This window comes from Staurois parvus, unplaced genomic scaffold (genome assembly GCF_062004578.1).
Source record: "Staurois parvus isolate SC_StPar_1 unplaced genomic scaffold, SC_StPar_1.0 ptg000018l, whole genome shotgun sequence".
Classification (NCBI taxonomy): domain Eukaryota; kingdom Metazoa; phylum Chordata; class Amphibia; order Anura; family Ranidae; genus Staurois; species Staurois parvus.
In genome coordinates, this window is record NW_028317814.1 from 9651546 (window position 1) to 9657545 (window position 6000).

At 49.1% G+C, this 6000-nt stretch overlaps 1 protein-coding gene across 4 annotated transcripts in view; it reads right to left on the reverse strand.

The window, feature by feature from the left end:
- Positions 1–5970, reverse strand: part of MAD1L1 (mitotic arrest deficient 1 like 1) — a 1068146-nt gene extending 1062176 nt beyond the window's left edge. For all 4 annotated transcript variants that reach the window (XM_089682390.1, XM_089682405.1, XM_089682399.1 and 1 more), the window contains exon 1: positions 5837–5970. The gene's annotated coding sequence lies outside the window, so the exon portion shown is untranslated. The remainder of the gene's footprint in view (positions 1–5836) is intronic.
- Between the last annotated feature and the right edge of the window lie 30 nt (positions 5971–6000).

The window sequence follows — 6000 nt, forward strand, 5'->3', positions numbered from 1 at the left end:
AGCTCCACAGAAGGACACCGCCACCATCATGTTTCACTGTAGTCACCACACATTTTTCTTTGTACTCCTCACCTTTGCGACACCATACAGTTTTAAAGCCATCAGTTCCAAAAACATTTATCTCATCACTCGAGTACAGAGTCCCTGTAGTCTTCTTCTTTTTCAGCATGGACCCTGGCAAATTCTAGGTGGGCTTTTTTTTTTGCATGGGCTTTAGGAGAGACTTCCTTCCTGGATGACACCCATGCATGTCATTCCTCTGCAGTTTACGCCACATTCTGTCACAGGAAACAATCACCCCAGTTTGGCTTTCTAATTCTTTAGCTAACTGTAGTGAACTTGCATGGCGATTTTCTTCAACCCTTCTCATCAGTAGACAGTGTCAAGGTGTTAACGTCTGTGGACGGCCTGGACATCTCTGTGAGATGGTTGTAGTTCCATCTTTGCTAAATTGTTGAATCACTTTTGCTACAGTATTCTGACTGATAAGTAAAGCTTTGCTAATCTTCTTTTAACCTTCACCTTTCTTGTGTAAAGAAATTATTTTCTTTCTCAGACCTTGTGACATTTCTCTTAAATGTGGTGCCATTGCTGACAGCATGAAATGAGAAGGAGCTTTCTTTAAGTAACACCCTTTTATAATCAACTGTCTGCTGGACACCTGTTTAATGAATAATAAGACTCACCTGCAATTGAATTTTTGTTAATTAGAATTTTGTTGGCTAAAATTTAGCTTTGATCCTACGACTTTCATTCGGGTGTATTACTTTTTGCAAAATGGTCTTGGATGAATTTGTTAAGAAAAATCATTTTTTGTGTGCAAATGACCAAATCTTGTTTGCAATCAATGGCCCACAGTTGTGGGAGTATTTTATAGTATAGTGTCCCAGAGAAAACGTTGATTCTGGAAGGAAAGGAAAGGTTTTCTGACAAATCTGTTGTGGTGTACTCATTCACGCTCAGCACTGTATTTATGAAATGAAAAAACTTAAATAGAGGCGTTTTTGCACTGAAGTCAATGGCACGCTATTTTGCATTGAAGTCAGTCATCATTATTGGCGCCATTTTATTTCTATTGGCAAAATGCTGATAACCCTAATATTCGGCAACCGATATATCGGTGTATCACTATTAATAACTAGAGGGCATGTTTTTCTGATGGACAATAAAAAAAAACACTAGACCGCAGTCAATGGACTTTATAGGCATCACACCAATTATCTTAAAAATATACAGTCTTTATTAATGCACCATTAAAAATAAATTAAAATCAAATGAAAATGAGACAGTAGCATCCTGCACCTTTATGTTAATTATGGTGCCCCCACACTCTGGAAAAAGTACACGATATCCAAACTTATAGTACAAATAGAATTGTCTTTGGGTAGCCACAATCCATTCACATATAGCTTTGAATGAGGCACTTTATTACCTGTTAGGGTAATGAGCATATGTTATTTTTCCACCCTGCATTGTCTCGCTCCCATTGATTTAATTGATTGAAATTCTTTCTGATGGATCGTGTATTCTGTAATATTTATTTTTTTTACTCCAGGTACAACTTATTTCAGCAATTTAAAGGAAACATGTACCGGAGATGTATGGACCCTGCCAGTGCAGAACCTTTCTGAAATTGTAGGTTCTCTGACTTTCAAGCTGATACAATGGCTTCAGTACTTTGAATTACTGTCCCTCAGTAAACGTGAAGACTGAATTCTGACTTCACTCTAAAGTTTTGAGTCACAAATTTGTAAGCCATCCTCCAGTCTTTAAAGCTGATTTTCATGTTTTAGTGAAGTCTAAATAGTTTGTTTGGACCAATCTGATCCCAATTAACTATCTACTTCACTAACTGATGCAGTGGCTAGGAGAATTGTATGTAACCCCAGTTACTTACAGAATATAGTGATGTGGTCCAGCAGTGAGAGAGGAACTTCCTAACCCAAAAACCACAATAAAATTGAACCTTGGCTCAACCTACTCCACATTAAAACTTTTATGTAACAAAGAAGTTATAGTAACTGACGTTTTCCAAAAAAATGTATATTAATCCCTGACAGATGCCATTCCAATCCCACCGATGGAACGAAATAGACGGGCTGAATGATGCTCAGTCATTTACAGGGAGCTTTGTATTTGATGAATGAATACAAAGTTTCCTCTGATTGGCTGAGGTGGTGGGGCAGGCAGATGACATTACAATCTCCGCCTCAGCTAGTCAGAAGATTTGTATTCATTCATAGAATACAAAGCTTGCTGTATTCTATAAAATAGTCTGTTCTCGGAGCAAGATGAAAATTTTCCTTCCTTAGAACACAGCGCTGTATACTGTATGTAGCTGAGGCCACATGCAGTTTATAAAGTGCATACTGTTGCTGCATATTGTAGTAAAGTTTACACAACTACTCAAACTGCATTAAAACATGGAGATTGGCTTTAATATTACTTTTATAGGCCACTCTTACGTGTTACTAAACCCAGGACCCTGCATTCATTATATCTGGTCTCCCAGGGTACACAGAACACGCAAATGCAATTAATATAACTGCCAAATACCTTTTCTCATCAGCAGTATATAGTAGACTTGTGACTTCTATCAGTGCCTGGCCAAGCACTGGGTAAAGCTTATAGGAGGAGTTTTCTTACTCCTCTGTCCTATGAGGCTGCATGACCCCTGACCCCGTCTGGACAGTGCTGATTGGCTCTGTGCCGATCACATGCACCCTCCCCCAAAAAAAAAACCCCTCTAGCAATATACAGTAAACTGAGCATGTGCAGAGCAGGGGCGGACTGACAGCTCATCGAGCCCCCGGGCAATAGGGGATCATGGGGCCCGTGTCCCCGCTGAAACTGAAAAAAGCCTATGAAAAAGGTGCAAGGGGCATCTCATGGGGCCCCCTACTGACCCCGGGCCCTTGGGCAGTGCCCGAGTTTCCAAATGGTCAGTCCGCCCCTGGTGCAGAGTGACTCCTAGGGCTCTGTACTATCAGCAGATGGACTGGGGACTGTGGAAGAAGGGGATTACCAGAGAAGACAGGATAAACCAGCCTTTTTACATAACGTGAAGGATTAACCCCTTAAGTTCCACATTGAGTATAACAAGCATGCTTTACTGCATATACAGACTGATTTTACGGTTGTGGGTTTAGTAACACCTTAAGCCAGCCATAGAAGGATTGAAATTCGGCCAGTTCAGCAGAAACCAGCCAAATTTAGATCCATCTATGGGCAGGCTGGTTGTACAGAAGTTGATAGATAGATCTATAGCTCAACTTCAGTAAAACCAGCCTGTCATTTCTTTCTTTTTTTTTGTTTGTATGAATACTACCACTTGCTACAGCAGGCAGCAGTGATCACTTTTGTCTGACAGTGGAGAGACCTCCCACTGAATACAATAAATCTGCAAGATCAGATCAGAAATTTCATCCCATCCTTTGAAGAATGCAGAGGCTTTGGACAGGGATATTACTGGTCCACTCTAGAAATGAAATCATCACACCACGTAGCGGGACAGACAGACTGGAGACAGGAGCAGAGGGACAGACAGACGGGAGAAGAGGGACAGACAGATGGGAGGAGAGGGACAGACGGGCGCAGAGGGACAGACGGGCAGACAGACGGGAGCAGAGGGACAGACGGGCAGACAGACGGGAGCAGAGGGACAGACGGGCAGACAGACGGGAGCAGAGGGACAGACAGACGGGAGCAGAGGGACAGACTGGCAGACAGACGGGAGCAGACGGGCAGACAGACGGGAGCAGACGGACAGACAGACGGGAGCAGAGGGACAGACAGACGGGAGCAGAGGGACAGACAGACGGGAGCAGAGGGACAGACAGACGGGAGCAGAGGGACAGACAGACGGGAGAAGAGGGACAGACAGACGGGCAGACAGACGGGAGCAGAGGGACAGACGGGCAGACAGACGGGAGCAGAGGGGCAGACAGGCGGGAGCAGAGGGGCAGACAGGCGGGAGCAGAGGGGCAGACAGGCGGGAGCAGAGGGGCAGACAGGCGGGAGCAGAGGGGCAGACAGGCGGGAGCAGAGGGGCAGACAGGCGGGAGCAGAGGGGCAGACAGGCGGAAGCAGAGGGGCAGACAGGCGGGCAGACAGACGGGAGCAGAGGGGCAGACAGACGGGAGCAGAGGGACAAACGGGCAGACAGACGGGAGCAGAGGGGCAGACAGACGGGAGCAGAGGGACAAACGGGCAGACAGACGGGAGCAGAGGAGCAGACAGACGGGAGCAGAGGGACAGACGGGCAGACAGACGGGAGCAGAGGGACAGACGGGCAGACAGACGGGAGCAGAGGGACAGACAGACGGGAGCAGAGGGACAGACAGACGGGAGCAGAGGGACAGACAGACGGGAGCAGAGGGACAGACAGACGGGAGCAGAGGGACAGATGGGCAGACAGACGGGAGCAGAGGGACAGACAGACGGGAGCAGAGGGACAGACAGACGGGAGCAGAGGGACAGACAGACGGACAGACAGACGGGAGCAGAGGGGCAAATGGGCAGACAGACGGGAGCAGAGGAGCAGACAGACGGGAGCAGAGGGACAGACGGGAGCAGAGGAACGGACAGGCGGGAGCAGAGGGACAGACAGGCGGGAGCAGAGGGACAGACAGGCGGGAGCAGAGGGACAGACAGGCGGGAGCAGAGGGACAGACAGGCGGGAGCAGAGGGACAGACAGGCGGGAGCAGAGGGACAGACAGGCGGGAGCAGAGGGACAGACAGGCGGGAGCAGAGGGACAGACAGGCGGGAGCAGAGGGACAGACAGGCGGGAGCAGAGGGACAGACAGGCGGGAGCAGAGGGACAGACAGGCGGGAGCAGAGGGACAGACAGGCGGGAGCAGAGGGACAGACAGACGGGAGCAGAGGGACAGACAGGCGGGCGCAGAGGGACAGACAGGCGGGCGCAGAGGGGCAGACGGGCGGACAGACGGGAGCAGAGGGACAGTCAGGCGGGAGCAGAGGGACAGACGGACCGGAGCAGAGGGACAGAAAGGTGGGGGACAGGCAAAGAATGGGTACAGTGGGACAGATGGATGGACAGGAGACAGGAACAGACAGAAAGGGGACGGGTATAGATGGACAGAGAGACAAAGAATGGGTACAGAGCATAGGTCCCCAAACGTTCTAAACAAAGGGCACGTTAAATGTCCTTCAGACTTCAGGGTGGACCAGACTGTGACTGGAGTAGAAAAGGTCCCAATGTCAGAAAGTATAAACAATGCCCCATCACTGGTGTCATTGGGAGGAATAGGGGCCATCATTGGTGTCATTGGGAGGAATAGGGGCCATCATTGGTGTCATTGGGAGGAATAGGGGCCATCATTGGTGTCATTGGGAGGAATAGGGGCCATCACTGGTGTCATTGTGCCCCTTCATTGGAGTCAGTGAGGGGAATGTTGCCCCATTGTTGGTGTCTGTGGATGGAAACAGTGCCCCAAAGGCCGGATAAAAACAAGCAAGGGGCTGCATCAGGCCCCCGGGCCACAGTTTGGAGAGCACTGGTATAGAGGAGTCAGGACAGAGACCAGGGACAGCAATGGAGGGATAGACAGGGGATGGTGGGGAAGGAGCTGAGAGGAGATGGGGGTGCAGAGCACACAGGAGGTGATAGGAGGACACCACACACGGGGGATATGAGGTGAGGAACACACAGAGAGGAGGAATGCTGAGTGTTTCTTGAGGGAATAATGGGAGTTGTAGTCCCCGCACTGTACACAGAGCACACCCCCTCCCCCCATATAGACACAGAGGTGGTCGGTGTGTCCACGGTGTCGGAGGTTCCGGTGTCGGACACATGACTCCTCTCACACACTCACCTCCTCTCCGATATAAAACTGAAGGGTCCCGCTCACAGTTCCTCTCAGCAAATCTCGCGAGACAACAGCCTTACTGTAATTCTCCTACTACAGGAGCGATGTCGTATTCCCTGGTAGTGGTGCGCAAAGTGCTGTCACGGGGGGGGGGGGGGGGGGGGGTTGGG